Raw genomic sequence first — 19,409 nt, 5'->3', positions numbered from 1 at the left:
TCGGACTAGAAATTTTCAGTGTGACAAAAAGTTTGTCTGGCATGTTTGGTTTCACTTTCATGTAGGCCTTCATGTAGGTCTTAGGCGGGAATTCAAAATTCAGTGAACTTGATGAATGTAGACTGGAGTTGTTTGAGATGCTAAACACAATGTGCCAGCTCAGTATTTAAAATAGCAAGGTCATTTATGCACAAGTCCATGTAAGGCTGCACTGACAGGGTATGCGGGTGTGCGCAAATGTGGTCAGTACTTACCAAACGACTGTCATCATCATATAGGAATTTTTCCTGTCTTGTTTCCGCTCAGAGAGGCTTGCCACAAAGCAGTGCACTACATGTACATGTACCAGTACATGGCTGTGGAAGTGTACATGATGGGGTATAACGGACCTGAATTTGCCTTTTTTCCTTTGTCATTATCCGGCTGAAATACTTGTAGTTGGGTTGCACATTTCTTGTAGTTTGATGGTTTGGAGTTTTTAATGTAATAACTGGATTAAGATACGATGGATTCATCTTGCCGCATGATTTATGGGCCTTTCTGTGAGATTCTTTCGAATTCACAATTGTGAAAGATATCTTTTGAAAAAGGGAAGTAACAGTTGTCTTATCCACAGTACCAAACAAAATCATTGAGGCAAGAAAATATGATTCACCTTCTCCTTGACACCTAACGAATAGGTTGGCAATTTCCCTTCATTAAACGTAATAATGGACCATTTGCAAAATGCAAGATTGTCAAATGATGATGAAAAGATTTTGGAAAGTTGAAATGGTTTAGTAATGCAGCAGTCACAGAGACAAAGGGGCAACACTAATCAAAAATCCAACAAGACTTAACAGTACTGAGCTTGATAACTTCTGTCAAGATCGATGCAGAAACTGTGGGTGGTGTTTGCACGGTTGTGTGTGGCACGTACACTAAGACAATGGGCCCTTTAAGTGCCAAACTGTAGACGTGGAGGACAAGTGTTACAGTCTGGGCAGGGACAAGCCACAAACCATTCCAGTATGACACAGCAATACAGTGTGGGATTTAACTGGACTGGATTGCTATTTGTGGGGAAAGTTCCTTTTTACAGTTATTTTCAGGCTTGGCTCTGGTCCAGGTTTGACTCTGTAGGTTAGAGAGTTCTTAAATGTGTTCAAAGCAAATATTGTGTTTGTCATATGAAATATACATGTGCAACATGCAATGTAACTGCTAAAGTCTCTTATACCCTAGAGGCTAATGCATATTTAAGAGAATTTTCAGATTGATGATACCAGGGTTTCGACCCTAATTTTTCTTTACTTTAGCTACTTTTTATTATTTTACCAAGGTTTTAATTCCTCTCTTTTTGTCTCAGAGCAGGAGGGGGGAGGGTCCTCCCAGATCCACGCCTGATCTAGAGCAGGTGGGGTGGGTCCTCCCAGATCCACGCCTGATCTAGAGCAGGAGGGGTGGGTCCTCCCAGATCCACGCCTGATCTAGAGCAGGAGGAGGGAGGGTCCTCCTGGATCCACGCCTGATCTAGAGCAGGTGGGGTGGGTCCTCCCAGATCCACGCCTGATCTAGAGCAGGAGGAGGGAGGGTCCTCCCAGATCCACGCCTGATCTAGAGCAGGAGGAGGGAGGGTCCTCCCAGATCCACGCCTGATCTAGAGCAGGAGGAGGGAGTGTCCTCCCAGATCCACGCCTGATCTAGAGCAGGAGGAGGGAGGGTCCTCCCAAATCCACGCCTGATCTAGAGCAGGAGGGGGGAGGGTCCTCCCAGATCCACGCCTGATCTAGAGCAGGAGGAGGGAGGGTCCTCCTGGATCCACGCCTGATCTAGAGCTGGAGGGGAGGGTCCTCCCAGATCCACGCCTGATCTAGAGCAGGAGGAGGGAGTGTCCTCCCAGATCCACGCCTGATCTAGAGCAGGAGGAGGGAGGGTCCTCCTGGATCCACGCCTGATCTAGAGCTGGAGGGGAGGGTCTTCCCAGATCCACGCCTGATCTAGAGCAGGAGGAGGGAGGGTCCTCCCAGATCCACGCCTGATCTAGAGCAGGAGGAGGGAGGGTCCTCCCAGATCCACACCTGATCTAGAGCAGGAGGAGGGAGTGTCCTCCCAGATCCATGCCTGATCTAGAGCAGGAGGAGGGAGGGTCCTCCCAGATCCACGCCTGATCTAGAGCAGGAGGAGGGAGGGTCCTCCCAGATCCACGCCTGATCTAGAGCAGGAGGAGGGAGTGTCCTCCCAGATCCACGCCTGATCTAGAGCAGGAGGAGGGAGGGTCCTCCCAGATCCACGCCTGATCTAGAGCAGGAGGAGGGAGGGTCCTCCCAGATCCACGCCTGATCTAGAGCAGGAGGAGGGAGTGTCCTCCCAGATCCACGCCTGATCTAGAGCAGGAGGAGGGAGGGTCCTCCCAGATCCACGCCTGATCTAGAGCAGGAGGATGGAGTGTCCTCCCAGATCCACGCCTGATCTAGAGCAGGAGGAGGGAGGGTCCTCCCAGATCCACGCCTGATCTAGAGCAGGAGGAGGGAGGGTCCTCCCAGATCCACGCCTGATCTAGAGCAGGAGGAGGGAGTGTCCTCCCAGATCCACGCCTGATCTAGAGCAGGAGGAGGGAGGGTCCTCCCAAATCCACGCCTGATCTAGAGCAGGAGGGGGGAGGGTCCTCCCAGATCCACGCCTGATCTAGAGCAGGAGGAGGGAGGGTCCTCCTGGATCCACGCCTGATCTAGAGCTGGAGGGGAGGGTCCTCCCAGATCCACGCCTGATCTAGAGCAGGAGGAGGGAGTGTCCTCCCAGATCCACGCCTGATCTAGAGCAGGAGGAGGGAGGGTCCTCCTGGATCCACGCCTGATCTAGAGCTGGAGGGGAGGGTCTTCCCAGATCCACGCCTGATCTAGAGCAGGAGGAGGGAGGGTCCTCCCAGATCCACGCCTGATCTAGAGCAGGAGGAGGGAGGGTCCTCCCAGATCCACACCTGATCTAGAGCAGGAGGAGGGAGTGTCCTCCCAGATCCATGCCTGATCTAGAGCAGGAGGAGGGAGGGTCCTCCCAGATCCACGCCTGATCTAGAGCAGGAGGAGGGAGGGTCCTCCCAGATCCACGCCTGATCTAGAGCAGGAGGAGGGAGTGTCCTCCCAGATCCACGCCTGATCTAGAGCAGGAGGAGGGAGGGTCCTCCCAGATCCACGCCTGATCTAGAGCAGGAGGAGGGAGGGTCCTCCCAGATCCACGCCTGATCTAGAGCAGGAGGAGGGAGTGTCCTCCCAGATCCACGCCTGATCTAGAGCAGGAGGAGGGAGGGTCCTCCCAGATCCACGCCTGATCTAGAGCAGGAGGAGGGAGTGTCCTCCCAGATCCACGCCTGATCTAGAGCAGGAGGAGGGAGGGTCCTCCTGGATTCATGTCAGATCTTCAGTTAATGTACTTTGAATACTTTGTCCTTGATTGAATTTTCTGAAAGCCGGTGCATGTGTTTATTGAAATATGAAGACAAGAAAGTGACTCAAATACTGAGCTGCAGTCAAATAACACAACTTTTGATGTACTGGTACATGCATACTTTAAAAAAATTATTTGGAAATAATAAACAAGATAAGAGATATTCAGTAAGTCATTTTTTTCTTTGACTTGATATTACACTTTTTTCATATCCGGTCTCTGCCAGCCATGTAAAGGTGGGACATTAAAACGTTTACATGTTACATGTTAAAATGTTTAAACGAAAAAGTTCCAAATCCATTTACAGATTTCCTCAAATTTTTAAACGGACCATCCCTGTTAGAGGTTTGACGTTTTGATTGACGCAATCTTGGGTCTACTTTTATTGTAATTGATGCCCTTAAAATGTAACCTGATGTTTAGAACACTTCACTGCTTGGTCATATCAAAGGAATACCATGAATTCATCACCGAAACTTTGTGTTAACAATTTACATTTGATACAATTTGTTGTATACATGTACATTTAAAGTTTTCAAGGACACCGTTGTAAGGGTAGGCCGTTGACACCTTTAAACGTTATGGGTATGTTTTCTTCACATTTTTCAAATGAAACGTAACCTCCTACCCTTATACAGCCATATATGTGTACTTGCGCAGTGTTTTGGTGTGCAATTTAGATTTTTTTTATGTCATAAGTGTGCAGTTGCTTGGAACTGCTTCTTGACAAATAAAATTTAACATGCAACGCAAAACAGAAATTGAATTTGTGTGTCAGGAGCCTTCTGAAAACCCTTTAAATATTTGCAGGATTTATGCTCTATGCAGTGTGTCTGTTTGGGGTCAAATTACATTGGGTTGAAGCAATGCCTTCAGGGTATGCATGTAACGACTATTTCCTCTCTGTTACTTGTACAGTATGGCCAGAAATTCCCCGATAGCCGATTTCTTTTGGAGTTGATGGCTCGTTATGAATATTAAATGTCACTGGCATAATGCATCGGGTCTGGGTTCTCCTGAAAAGGCTTGCAGCAGGGCCATGAACGGCCTACACGCTGATTAAGAGGAGTCCAACCACGACTCCGGTTACTCCTAGTTGCCTTGGTAACAAGGTGTTCTAATCCCAGCGCAGAGTACCGAGGGCTGCGCTGGGGAGTCAGCGGTGGAAGTGGGGGGGGGGTGAAAAAAAAAACAAAATTATGATGAATTCCTGGAGACATGTGGCATCAGGATTACTGGCCTATCACAAATACCCCTCAGTGTCCAGGATGCATCGGGCTAATGGAATTTATAATCATATTGCTTGTCAGCTGTACATCTATTGCATGCAAATGTACATGTACATTGAGCATTGTACTTGTGCATATATGCTCATCATCCTGATTTCTGGTGACTGTCTCTATTTGGAAATATTCATTCATTTACTTTGTATTCATATCGGTTGATTGCTTTACATGTAAAATCAGATGGCATTCTTTGTATGCGTCTTGGGGCTACATGTCGTTCATGTTGGTGCATTTTAGTGGCTATTGTTTGCAGTTGTACATGGGTTGGGTTGAGAATTTGGACGTACTTTATATATCACTCGTAAAAAAATTTCATTTCAGCGAAAAGGTATGAGAAGTATCTTCAAGAATCAGATTTTATTGGTTATTTTTCTTTGATTTGAATTTTGTAGCGTTATACGTGTTCAGTACACTGTGACTTTGTAGCTGGGTAGCATTGTTGCACAGTGCACATGTTCATGAATAATACATGTACTATACATGTATACAAGAATTCAAGACAAATATTTGTCAACACTACTTGCCTTGGTGGACTCATTCATGTGTTGATGTAGGCCTACAATGTAAATGTCTGTGTAATACAGGTACAAGAACATGGACTCTATGTGTGCATGTACAGTACATGTAGTTTTTGTTCCATCCATTCACTGGCAAGATGATGATAATATACCTGTATTTTTCTCCTCTCCTACACAGAAACGATCCAAATCCATCACCAGATCTCAATCCAGTCAACAAGTTCAGCAATTGTGGCTGACGGGAGGGGAGTCTAAACCAAGGTGTTGTACTCTGTCCACTCTCCCATGCTGGAAACACCCCTCGGGCTGAAATGAGCCGGCCCGAATAATAATTGCGCTCTAGGGACATGCTGCAAATTCAAGTTGCACAAGTAAGTGACATGACTGGTATGCCATTGGACACCTGGCAAAGCACCCACAATAATACAGAGGCCAGTGGGGTTTCATTGCGTTGATTTGACCCAAGTGTTCACCTATTATTCATGTGGCATTTTCAGAGTTCAGATTGTCCAGGAAATGCTTGCTCCCTCAGAAGTGTGTTTCTATTGAATTTTTTTCATTTCATTGTGGTTAAGTGGTGTTCATGTGCCTTGACAAATACCGTACAGGAACAAGTAGGCCCACATGGGAGGAACAGATATTAATCACTATGTGTGCATTTGAGTTTTCATGAGGGAATGATATTTTATGTACATTACCATAGCTCAAGCAGAGTAACATTCAGTCCATTGTGTGGATGGTGTATTCTTGTAATGAATACATTCATCAGGCATTTTACAATGGCATTCACAGCGTCACGTACAGTACTGGTACATGTATATGAGTACAGTAGATCACATTTTTATATTCGTCGCGGTAGTACCCTTGTATGTCTAAGCCCAGTCGAAGCGGTCACAGTGGCATGTTTATTCACAGCCATCTGTCCATTACCCTGTTTGAATCTACATGCAAGGCTGTAGTCGGTGATGAGTCAAGCCATGCACGGCAGCAGACTGCCTCTTAGGTGGGCCTATGCACTAAATTTTTCCCTCCTGGTTTTGGATGTGTTGTTATTAAAGTCTGCCATGTGGTGCTTGGGGGAGGGGGTTGTGTGTGTGTGTTAGCCTTGGTAGCAGTCAGTTTGGTATGCCAGGCTTACAGGGGTGACCTTCTGGACCTTAGCATGCAGAAGGAATGGTAAGCAGGCCTGTAGAATTTTATGAACAGTACACTGTCCTATATTGCATTTGTGAAGTGAATACTCGTACAACATGAGCGTGCCCAGTGGGGCCTACCCTCACTTTGTGTGTGTGTGTTGTTATAGTCATACAGTGTACATTGAGTACATGTACACGTACATGCATGTATTGGATACGATTGAATGGGGATTGTCTTCTCTGAATGTGGCATTTTTCACATGTGCGTACGGATATTTACATCATACACTGTACGCTGTTTTTTAATTTTAAAAAACTGGAAGTTCCTACAAAAAATCAACTCTTTGTCAAACTCCAAAGAGTGGCTTTGTTTTTTGGGGGTTATTTCAGTCATCATACCAGACCTGCTCTTTGACAATTTGACAAGGAGCATCTGCCAGTTAGTTCATGGAATTTCTACAAATGATATTTGTGTGGTAAAGACATTATAGTGCAGTGCACTCACCACAGACCTACATGTACCAGTACATGATGAACCTACCCGTACACTGCATACATTGTAGGGGTACGCGAGTTTGAGATTAAGGTCACAAATGGTTATTCTACTGCACCAGACTGGAGGAGATAGACATGCAGATTTTTTTCCTGTGTTCAGTTGTCAAAAAATATGTTCTAAATTCAGAAACATTGTAAATCCTAATCTTCCAAATCTGGTACGTGACTCACCTGTCGACGTTAAAAGAGTTTACATGAACCATTTATTTCATCTCTGAGTTTGATGAACAGCCTCACTGAAATGTTCCAAACTTGTCATTTTATGTTTCTTTCAGTCCCTCTGTTTGTAATTTTCATATAAAATTACGACTTTGGCCTCTAAGTCTAAGCATTTGTTAAAAAAATGTGAACAAGAATATATAATTTAGTACATGTTATGTATGTACATTGTATGAACATGCAACCTTCAATAAGCACTGTTGTGTAGATTCATGTGTAGATACAGATTGAGTCTTGACATTCACGAACTGCAGCAATAACACAGATGGTTCTGTGCGGGAATGCTGGTGAAATGGGGGTTCTTCCATTTGTAACACTCAACATGTACATGTAAGCCTACAATCCTCAGTGCTGTAAGGAATTGTAACCAGCCAATGTACATGTACATGGTTCAGGTACATGTATGCATATATGTAAACACTTGGACTTACATGTAGAGTACTGTTCATGTGTACTTCAACACATGTACACTGTACAAGTGTATACCTGTTATGTGTGCATTGCAGTGTACATGTGGTACCAGTGTAAACTTGCCCAAGGAAATACATTCAGGGACCATCTCGGCAACTAGGGCAAACACACTCAGGGATCATCTCAACAATCCTCAGAGGAAATCAGATATTATTCTATGCCACTGCCAGGAAGCTGTGCATTGATAAAGCCCAAACAAAAACAACGTTTCCGGTAACCTTGAGCAAAGTGCCTTTTTGTGACCTGAATCTGTTATTTTTGAAATTCCAATACATGTACCGGGGTAGTCGTAAATTGTGTGGAATCTTGTCTTCAACACGTGTACCTACAGTACGGTATTCTCGCAAGACATGTTTGCACAGCATGTGCTATGAGTCACTTTTACACTGTAAAGCTGTAAACTGAATAGTGATTTTAAAACTCTGCACATTTAGGCAGACATTTTAAAATATCAGTTTAGTATTTTAATGTAGCATTGTGTACATGTATTAAAAATGTATTATTAAACAAATTAATTTCTTGATCTCTTGGTCAAATCTACAAATCAGACTTTTTTCTTGAAAAACATTTTTTGACACAATTTAGCATTTTCCTGCTTGAGCCCTGTGTCACTGTTACTGAACATGAAGTGCTTTTTTCCAAACCTACCGGTACATTTACCCATAACCTACCATACATGTAAAGTGCCAAAACCTTGGGCTGAATCTCATGAGGATTTCACAAATATGAAAGACAAACATTTAAAACAAGTCTGGTGTGAACAAACAGTGCATGAAGCAAAATGGAATTTCACTGGTGCCAGTATCTTATGTTAATGGTCCAACTTTTGATAACAAATGTATGGAACCAGCAATTTTCCAGACCAGTGCACATGTGCCTCCAATGCAGATCAGCTGTATGCTTGGATTTGTATACCCTACCGGTACATGTGCAAAATATGTACAGTGCATTCTGGTAATGTGCCAATGTGCACACGACCTTTACATTATGTAGTACTGTGCTTTATATTTACACACATGTACATGTATATTTCTTGCATGGAAATTGGAATTACATTTACAAGTATAATATGCTTAACCTAGATTTGTTTCAGCATAAGATTTAGTTTAAAACTGGAACTTTGCGCAATACATGTAGCTGGAGCACATTTATGAACATTCCCCTGTCATTTTTGAATGTGTTCAATAATTCAGCAACGTGAGCAAAAAAATGATAATCATTCATGTGCCGGTATAGGAAATGTCTTTGATAGTGAATACACTTTCAAGTTGTAATGAAAAATCTTTTAAATTACGTTCTTTGGCCTGAAGCTGTAGATTGGTATTGTGTCAGTTGTTGATCTTTCTATGTGTGATTTGTGATTTCAAATAAAGAAAAGAACAAAAATCCATGTATTTGTCCTCTGAAACTCTGGAACAGCTCTTTACTGTGTAGTGACATACATTACAGTGTCATACATGTACATGTACGTGGAAGTTGTACCATAGAGCCTGGTAATTATTGATGGAGCTATACTCTGTGTACTGACAATGGGGAGTGTGGACTCCTAGATGAATAAACCCACTTACCACAGTACAGATACATGGACTGTCCTCACTTGATGGTTGGCCATGTACATGTACAAACATGCTGTATACGGTGAACCAAAACATCTGTGCCTTTTTGACAGACCTAATTACATTGTCCAGCGTTAGTATCCACCCCAGTTTTATGGCATGAGTCAGTCGCTCAGTGAGACACACTTACAATGTACATGTACATAGTAACAGAAAATCTAAAATTAAAATATTCTACTGAAAATGGGTGAACTTGTATACTGTAAAGTGCTGTGTGTAATCGAGATCGTTGAGAGTAATTTATAGTTGCTCATTATGAGAGTTCTCCGAAGATTTTTGGGGGTTTGGGTGTTTACACAAATCCTGCAGAAGGCAGAAATGAACAGGGGTGTGAGAATTCAGCTATTTAGCTGATTTCAGCTTTTTTGTGAGTAGATGTTGACCCTGAATTTCTGCTTTTTTGTACACTTGGTCTGCACAAAAGTGTGTGAACGTTTTACATTTCAGCCAGCCACTCACACCCCTGAATGAATGTACGTGTTCACCTGTTTACATGTATTTGCTCTGGGTTTGCTTTTATTTTTGTGTCTTTCATTGTCTGTTTTAAGGTCTCTGTAACAAACTCTCTATGACACAACATGCAAATGAGTAAGGGTTGAGTTTACATGTACACAATAATGTCTATGTGTACAGTACGTGTTCATGTACATGTATGTACCACCTAACACGTGTACACGTACACGTACGCTGTTTACCCGGTACGGTACATACCAGACTTACAGTGTTGGCCTATGTACTAGGACCGTACATGTACTTTATCGAATTCCAGCATCTCATGAATGTCATGAAATACAACTTACAGCTTACATGTATGTCAGCCTAACTGACACACATGTACATACATACATGTACATGTAGGCCTACATACCCGGTACATGTACACGTACAGTACACACACTTCTGGTACATGTATTGTACACGTTACACAGTACATATATGGATGTGTGATGTGGATTTATTCAATATCGGCATTCTTGCTTGCATAGAAGAGAGATGGCCCCCATTTCACCAGCAGTAGATGGGGTTGTTCTTCTGTTTCCTGGAGTAATTGCAAGGGCGCATAATAAATGAGACCGTTGGAACCGTTGGAACCGTTGGTCTGTTATTGAAATCAGTGGTGAATGAAGAACTTTGTGGATATACACATGTAGTTTAAATTCATTCACAGTGGGCATTCTACATTGAGATCATTGTTCTGGGTACCAGACTTGCCTTCCTCCTTGGGCAGCAGATGGTGTTCTGAATACGAGTGCTTGTGAGTGGCATACATAAATTTTTCTGGCTGTTGTTTCTTTGTATAAAAGACCAAAAGCCAGTGACTGCTTTGTTGTTTCATGGGTACAATAGACACTGGTAGGCCTCATTTTTCATATGAATCTGCCACTTTGCTCACACTACAAATGAATGAATGCAGGTGCTTATTGTAGCATACAGCTCATCCATTACATGTCTAGACCTCAGACCCGCACATTTTCAAACCATTCTTCACAAATTTGCAGAACAGTCTAGCATTGACTGCCAACCCAGAATGACTTTTTGACTGCAAAAATTATTTGCTGTGACAGAATTTACATTGTAAGTCCACACATTACACATCTGGGTAAACTGAGGAATACTGGTACCCAAGATAGTTTGAGCGAACATTCTGATAGATTTACACATCTGAGTAAACTGAGAAATACCGGTACCCAAGATAGTTTGAGCGAACATTCTGATAGATTTACACGTCTGGGTAAACTGAGGAATACCGGTACCCAAGATAGTTTGAGTGAACATTCTGATAGATTTACACATCTGGGTAAACTGAGGAATACCGGTACCCAAGATAGTTTGAGCGAACATTCTGATAGATTTACACATCTGGGTAAACTGAGGAATACCGGTACCCAAGATAGTTTGAGTGAACATTCTGATAGATTTACACATCTGGGTAAACTGAGGAATACCGGTACCCAAGATAGTTTGAGTGAACATTCTGATAGATTTACACATCTGGGTAAACTGAGGAATACCGGTACCCAAGATAGTTTGAGTGAACATTCTGATAGATTTACACGTCTGGGTAAACTGAGGAATACCGGTACCCAAGATAGTTTGAGCGAACATTCTGATAGATTTACACATCTGAGTAAACTGAGAAATACCGGTACCCAAGATAGTTTGAGCGAACATTCTGATAGATTTACACATCTGGGTAAACTGAGAAATACCGGTACCCAAGATAGTTTGAGTGAACATTCTGATAGATTTAGAGCCAGTCATCACATGGGCGTTTTTAAGCCTACATGTACACTTACCGGTATGTGTGAGTTGGCAGTAAATATGGCCATGAAAAAGGGGTACAAATTCTAGACTCTTTGACACGATGTAGATCAAATTTGCTCAATCATTTCTCATCAGTTTCAATTTAAGAGACATTTATTTCCGTACCTTGCAGTAACAAATGTTTGAATGTACATAGGGCACACATGAAAGCTTGCTGTGGAGTGCCAACTCTAAGGGCACACATGAAAGCTTGCTGTGGAGTGCCAACTCTAAGGGCACACATGAAAGCTTGATTTGGAGTGCCAACTCTAAGGGCACACATGAAAGCTTGATTTGGAGTGCCAACTCTAAGGGCATACAGGAAAGCTTGCTGTGGAGTGCCAACTCTAAGGGCATACATGAAAGCTTGCTGTGGAGTGCCAACTCTAAGGCATACAGGAAAGCTTGATTTGGAGTGCCTTTTATGAAACAAGTTATTGGTGTACACTGTAATGTAATGGCTCATTCTTTGATAGTTTTATCAACTGTGGATTACCGGTATTTCCTGGACTACCATTTGAACAGGTTGTTCAGGTCCGTCAAAAATGCTGATGTATGAGACTTTAATCAATTAACTCCAATTAAGTTGAAAGATGGACACGGTCGTCATTGTTCCAGATATCGGCCATGACTTCCCTCATTTCATCAGACTTTGGGAATTAATTCATTGCTGTTCACTTTACGAAAAATTAACCCCCAAAGTTGAACATTGTCTTATTATGGTCCATAATTTTAGGAACCTGCCTTATACCGCTAGCGCCCTCTAATGGTAGTGCTACTCTGCTGTGCTCACCAGCCAAAAGTAAAACCAGTCTTGAGGCAAGACTACATGTACATGTTCTGTGATACCACTACAATGCTTCATCTAGAGTTTCAAGGCTGAATTTAGATTGCATTCCGCCAACATGCACAAAAATGTCTGAGCAAAGCAACTAAATTGTTGGCAATGCACATTGGATGGGAGCACTATCCAGGAGAAGAACCACATTGTTAGTGAATGGATCAGGCCAACCCAAGAAAGTCACAGCATTTGGTACATGTATGCAGCTTGCTTGTTTTGGTTGCAATGTCTGCTTTCAGGAAGATGTATGGTATCTGTATGATGCACAGAAGCACCTGTATACCAGATGTACATGTACTGCACTGTGTAAAAATTCAACTTTAGTCTTCAGATTTCTAAGATAAAACACTTGATTCTAACAAGGGAGAAAAAGCAGGTTATTCTGTCGCATGTACATTTATGTATGGTGTGTTCTGTACATAGTATGTCATTCAACTGAACGTACAAATGTACCATGTACACATTGACCTACTTTGACAAGATGGCATGGAGACAGCACAGTTTTGTTCATATCTGTGCAATTCGTGTATTTGTCAAGACTGAGTGTTGACTGGCTTGTACTGGTACACGTGTATGTGTATTGGCTTTTAAGAATTCCGTACCTTGCCTCTCAAACTTTTTCCCCCAGAGCCATTTGTATGTAGTAGGCACGGTTTGAATGCTGTGCATGACATTTGATTTCCCTTGAGACCAGATGTTGCTTGCTGAAAATCTTCCCCATAAATTTCCAATGAGATTAACCACAGACATGAGAGAGTACCATTATGTATATTGCAAGTGAGATCACAGTTGGTGTGTGTGGTAGTTCTTCCAGTACTCACAGTGTTCGTCTAAAAATTAAAGAGTTTTTGAATGAATTTTATAAATCTTGGTTTCACACATCCTGCTGTTGAAGAACACACCAACCTGCCCAGTGTGTAATTTGGATTATTTCTCTATGTACATGTATGTACAATGTGTCCACCCAAAACGGTGCAAAGAGATACTGTCCATTTTAAACATTACCCCAAAAATCTCAAGGACTATTTTTCTATCACCTTCAACATTGGTGAAGTGACATTTATGAAGCCTTTTTGCAGATCACATCACAGATTGTAAAGGTGATGTGCATTTTATATGATCTGACTAGAAATAGGCACAAGCTCCAGGGTGATTGATTGTATGGTTTATTCACCAAGGTACAGTATATCTCAGGATTACCCTGAGACAAAATATATCTCTTGTGAATTGAGTTGGTTTAAAGAAAGGGCTCTGTGGGTCATCTTTTTTTCATTGTCTTCATGAGCGTACATGTACCAAACATATCCCAGGAGGCGGAGGAATTGACAGCCTTTTGTAAGAGCTGGGAGGGGAGGAGTTACAAGGATACTCGTGAAAAGAATGACAAAAATGGAGGACCCGGGAACAGGAAAAGGACATTTTGAAGGAAATAATAGTTACATGTCAGAAAAAAACGGTGAACAATTGTTTGTGGATTTGTGATACATACATGTACATGTACTAGAGAACATTCACCTGTACCAGTATGCATTGGGGTGTACGTTTACCAGTATGCATTGGGGTGTACGTTTACCAGTATGCATTGGGGTGTACGTTTACCAGTATGCTTCATCACTGTACATGTAATTCTATCACTGTGCATGTACAGTGTACATGGTGTACATGTAAATCACTTTCGGCTGTTCGGGCGGCGCTTTCATTAAGTTCAATACTGGTAGTTTATTCAAGGAGATTAAAAATGGGAGATCTGCATACAAGGACTGCTTGACTGCCTTCATGACAAGTGAGGCTCTGTATATGAGTCAAGTCATATCATCATGGGTGTACAGATTTCCTGCTCGTCATTCAACTGCAGTAAAAAAGAAGTAATATGGGGACCTCCACCCCAGCTGAAATTTGGTGGAGACTGTCTGCTGTATAAACTACCAAGGACCTCATGTCTGTAATGCTACATGTATACATGAAATACAGATATTCAGGTCAGGTCAGGTTGTGACATTTGTGGTTGAACCCTTGGACTTTCAACTTGCTGAGAGGCAATCCTCAACTAAATTCTTGGTGGGGTATATTTTAGGTAGACATTTTTACAGGTATTGTACAGTAAAAATTGAAACATTAATCTGAGAATTTGCGCACAAAATTCAGAAATGTGAAGTAAGCATTCACGTAACATGTAAATGGACAGCCGTTCAGTTACCAAACTTGAAGTGTATACATGTCCATGTATCTTTGTGGTTTGTGAATTACTGGTATATCCAGGACAGTTTGTTACTCCTATTCAGGGAATGCTCCTAAACAGGACCCACATGTTTGACAAGGAATCCTGGTTTATTTAAGTACAGCGTCTTTCAAGGAGTGGTTAATTGAATTGTCTGGTACCCGTACTTTGTTAACCTGTCTTCATTCAAGCTGAAAAAACAAAGCCTTGTAGTGTCTTACAATATGTAGACCTATGCGTTGTATGCCTGTGCTAGATTAGTTGGGCTAAAACGCATGCCATCAATAGTGATATGGATCATGTACATGTGTACATGTATTTGTGATTTCATGCTCATAGAACATACAGTGTACATTCTTGTAACATCTCCAGCTTACGTGTACATGTATGTACAGTACGTACAGGTGTATGTACATGTATGTGTATGCATCGTGTACTGTATGCACAATTGCACGGCATGCAGAAATCATCATCACAAAGTAGGCTAAATGAAGACATGCTCTAAATGCATTATACACAAGTGCCTTAGTTTCTGTCTGCCCTCCTGCATACAAGTAACGAATCAATTGTTGGTAATGGCAGTCATGTTCTTGGGATTAAATACTGGTAAGTACATGTGTGCTGAGCATTACCGTGTACATGTGGCTATTCCACTGCAGCTAGTGCCGCCACATAACACTGGGATGCAGGTGTACATGTGTATTTCCAGAAAATTGCTAACGGGTTGCGATGGTACATTGCAACTTGTTGAATCATATCAGACCCAAGTTTGGATTGCTAATTGAAAGAATATTGGAAGTGAATGGATTGCATTTTCATTCCAAATCAGTAACATTGAAAATTGTACATGTCAGTCACAAATGTCCTAGAACTGGGATGGTGAAAAGCGATGAAATCATTGAATACCGGTCTTAAAGTCTAAATTTCCGAGTGGGTTACTGGTATCAACCAACTTAACCCCTTGACGACGGGAATTTCTTCCCGAAAGCCGACTCCAAGAATTCCAGCCTCGCTTGGCCACGAAGGCCACCTGCCAAACCGCAAATTCTCGGTTTGTGGCCCTGCGTGCTCTGCACGCTTTGAATTACACGGTGAAAAGGCTGATTGTTCGGTGGCATGCGGCTCTACTCACGCTTCCACCTTCTTGTTGCCTCTTTTCAAAGTGGGGACTATTGTGAAGCTGGTGATTATGATGCAAATTCGGTCTTTTCATTTCTGGGCTACACACAAAGACCAATTACCATATATACAAGAGCCAGGGTCTGCCTTCTTTCACCGTGTTCGCTCGAGCGTGGGCCAAAAATAATAGCTGAAAAGCGGGCTGAGGATCTCAATTTTTACGGTGACTCTATTCGCATCCCGTTGCGAAGGAGTTAATTCAAAGGAAATTTCCCTACCAGTACCCAGCAGAATGAAAAATAGGATCCACAAGTTTGTTTTTTATCTCACAAGGTAGTTACATGTACATGTAGATGTAACTAGATGTGACTTCACATACAGGAGATAAATGAATGATACCCAATCCATACAGAGACCTTTGAGTATTCTTTGTTCGCATGTATTTATCATTTCCGTTTATTCATCAGCACGCTGTTTGCGAGCCCTTGTGTCAATGCAAGCCCCTTTGTATTACGATACTATTGTGTGGAACATTATAGATGTATAATTTCCAAAAGCGTTAGGTTAGTCAGTTGCAACATGATCTACATGAACGTCTGAAAGTGTGTCTCTCATTCACAGGTAGAAAGAGATACATTTATGTACACTGTACATGTATGCCTACGTCTGCATGTAGAAATGTAAACAATCTGAATCTTTGCATGTACAGTCTCAGTATCATGTTTGTGTATGGTACATGATACATGTATATGTGCGGTATGTACACGCACGGTAGGTTTCCAGCTTCAATCAGTCTACTGGTTACATTTTTTGGAAGAAAATATTCAGAATTACCATATTATTATCATGTGGTTAAGAATGAAATTAAGAACAGGCATAGATTTGCCATGGTGCCTGAGCAGATGACTTCATTGGTACATGTAGTTGATGACAGAATCACTTCAATCTTTTGTACTCAAGTTTCATGTACATAATACCATACATGTACATGTTCATGAAGGAAGGATGCACATTGTGCCCGCCCGTACAAAGACCTTTGGTATCCTTTGTGTATGTTTTTGTTATTTCAGTTCATTCATAAACACACTAGTCTGTGGGCGGTGTTCGTGTATTGACAGAACCTTTGTGCTGGTACTTTGGCTGCATCTGAATCACTTGGCTATGGCTTGTAATCACACACAACTCTGTGGGAACAAGCTGTAGCCACTACATGTTGAACTTTGCAATTTCTTAGCTGTGCCTGAGTACTTGTACATGGCCTTTGATACCATTGTGTTGACTTGTGATGAGAAAATGTACCAGTGCATGTAGCATTTTCAAAACTTAGCAACTGAATCCATGAGCTACGGTTAAGTCACTGTACATTGTGCATGTACATGTGGATCTACGTTGATGTACACTATTTATAGTATGTGCATGAACTGTACACTACGGGTCAAATGTTACATCGCACTTGTGTGCACAATTTCAGGGACGTGTTTTGCAAAAAAGAACTTGAGTTGCAAATGAATGATCAAATCTGTGCGATGTGTCTTCATTTTACTCAAATAAATTCATGTTTCCAATGGTTAATGGCATCCATCTAACTTTATTTCAGTGCCGATTCCGAGACAGTTCCTTGCAACATGTTAAAAATGCCATCTTTGATTGCCTCATTACGTATTCATGAGCTCATGAATATGATTATTGCAGCATTTAAACCAATGACAACAAAGTTCGTGTGGCAGGAAAAGCTTTATAATTAATATTTATAAGGTAATACGAACTCCCATTCTTGGAAATCTTCAAGACCGTCCATGAACTGGCAGTTGAGCCCCGACCTGAATCCCATTGAGAATCTCTGGGAAGAGTCGGAGCGTCGTCTTCAGCGTGAAAATTGACCCCGGAATAAAGAATAATTATTCGAGATTCTCAGTGGGATCTGGGAAGGACTTGACCGCCATGTCATTACAAATGTCTTGGATTCAATGCCAAGATGATGTCAGGCTGTCATGGAGGCCAATGGGGCCTATACACGGTACTAAATGATGGGCCATCCTTCGCGTTTTGGGTCATGGGCGCGGCCATCTTGGATTTTGCTGATAATGATATAATAATGAGGGCATGCTCCGTTAACATTGTGCACAGAGAACAAAGGTAATGTCAACTTCGACGTTTTGGGCGACCATAAATGATTGATTCCTTAAATAAAACATGAATTTATTGGAATATGGACATTAAGCAAGACACAGGTATAGTTTTTAATGACCACGTGGATGTACCATGCTTTGTTACTGAATCACTTGTGATTGTAATGGACAGCAGGTACATGTACCTGTGCAGACTAGATTCATACCAGTAATCGTGGACTATACATAAACCCACTGATTTACGGAGTCTACCGGTACATGGTACATTCTGTTTTCTAAGATTTTCCAGGAAACATTTGGAAATTCATGTACACCTATACATGTACATGTACATGTCTTATTGACATGTGGTTCAGAACGAAATTAAGAACAGCCATAGATTTGTGGATGGAGATTTAGTGGCTGACTTTGCAGACATGCCATGGTAATTGTCTAGATGATTGGATGGCAGTAATGTACTACATTTTGTGACATATGCAAGACCTGTCTGGTGTTGACATTACACAGGACGGGCTGACATACATTGGATTGTTTGGACTTTGAAGAATGGGAAATGAGGATTATTGTACAGGAGCACTCCATGGAATGCTGTTGAAATGACAGGAACTTGGTTTAGACTAACAAAGAAAGCAAACAAGCAAATGTTCATTTTCGTCAAGTATTTGAATATACACATACATGCACATGTACATGTACATGCGCATGTTTATACATGTCGTTTTCTTTTAATTTCCTTAAGTTAGCCCAGGTACATGTAACTTCAAAGAAGTGGTTTTGGCCTCAAATACAATGTACACATGGTACACATACATCTCTGTTGAATAGGATAGAGCAGGCAGGTGATATGAGTGTACATTACATTCAGGATTTGGTGGCATTGTTCATATATCGGTAATGATAAGAAATGTACAGTCTACACATTAGAGATGCCACTTTTCCGATTTAATCGGAAATCCTACTTTTTGGTATTTTTTTCCCCAAATCCCTTTTTTTTTACATTTCCCCCTTCAATGTTTTTAACAAAAACATACAGTATTTTTTTTAAACAAAACCATTGACATAATTAAATGAAGAAGAAAAGACTGGAAGCCAATCTATGATGCGCACGTGTCCTGCGCTGCACGACTGGGTACTTAATCTTGAGCGCAGTCGTCAGTATAGAGTGCTTACGTCAGTCAAATTGTGGGGCGAAATACAAAGGACAGCGTTGAGTGGTGTCGTCAGTGACTGGAAATACATTGAAATATTGACCTTAAACACGTACTAGCTCAATGCACGCTCATGCAACATGCGATGCATGAACGTACACAACGAACGTACGTTGTACTGTATGTTGGATGATCAACAAGTGGAGTTTGGAGTAAAAAACAGCAGGCTGGCCTACATGTAGGATGCAACTCATTTCTGTGATCGACCAGCGATGATCAAGAAAGAACTTTTTTGTTGTTATAGGCGACTACACGATGAAGATGCACATTGTATACAAGTACATGCACGCAGACCCATGCTTTAATACGTATAAAACCGACACCGTGCGAAGCACTGTGGATATGTTGATTTTCAGATTTTTTGGC

General features: G+C 41.9%; 1 protein-coding gene across 2 annotated transcripts in view; it reads left to right on the top strand.

Annotated features, from left to right (window-relative positions):
* The window catches only part of LOC110986116 (uncharacterized), a 34,375-nt gene that overhangs the window by 1,918 nt on the left and 13,048 nt on the right, over positions 1-19,409 (top strand). Inside the window, exon 2 of one of the 2 annotated variants that reach the window (XM_022247759.2) lies at positions 5,406-5,598. The gene's annotated coding sequence lies outside the window, so the exon portion shown is untranslated. Of the gene's footprint in view, positions 1-5,405; positions 5,599-6,069; positions 6,404-19,409 lie in introns of those variants that run through there. The other variant, XM_022247760.2, reaches the window with a different exon arrangement.

Source organism: Acanthaster planci, linkage group LG07, assembly GCF_054643075.1.
Source record: "Acanthaster planci isolate LZ-2023a linkage group LG07, COTS_SCS, whole genome shotgun sequence".
Classification (NCBI taxonomy): domain Eukaryota; kingdom Metazoa; phylum Echinodermata; class Asteroidea; order Valvatida; family Acanthasteridae; genus Acanthaster; species Acanthaster planci.
The sequence above is the reverse complement of the archived record's forward strand: the minus strand, read 5'-3'. Positions and strand labels throughout refer to the sequence as shown.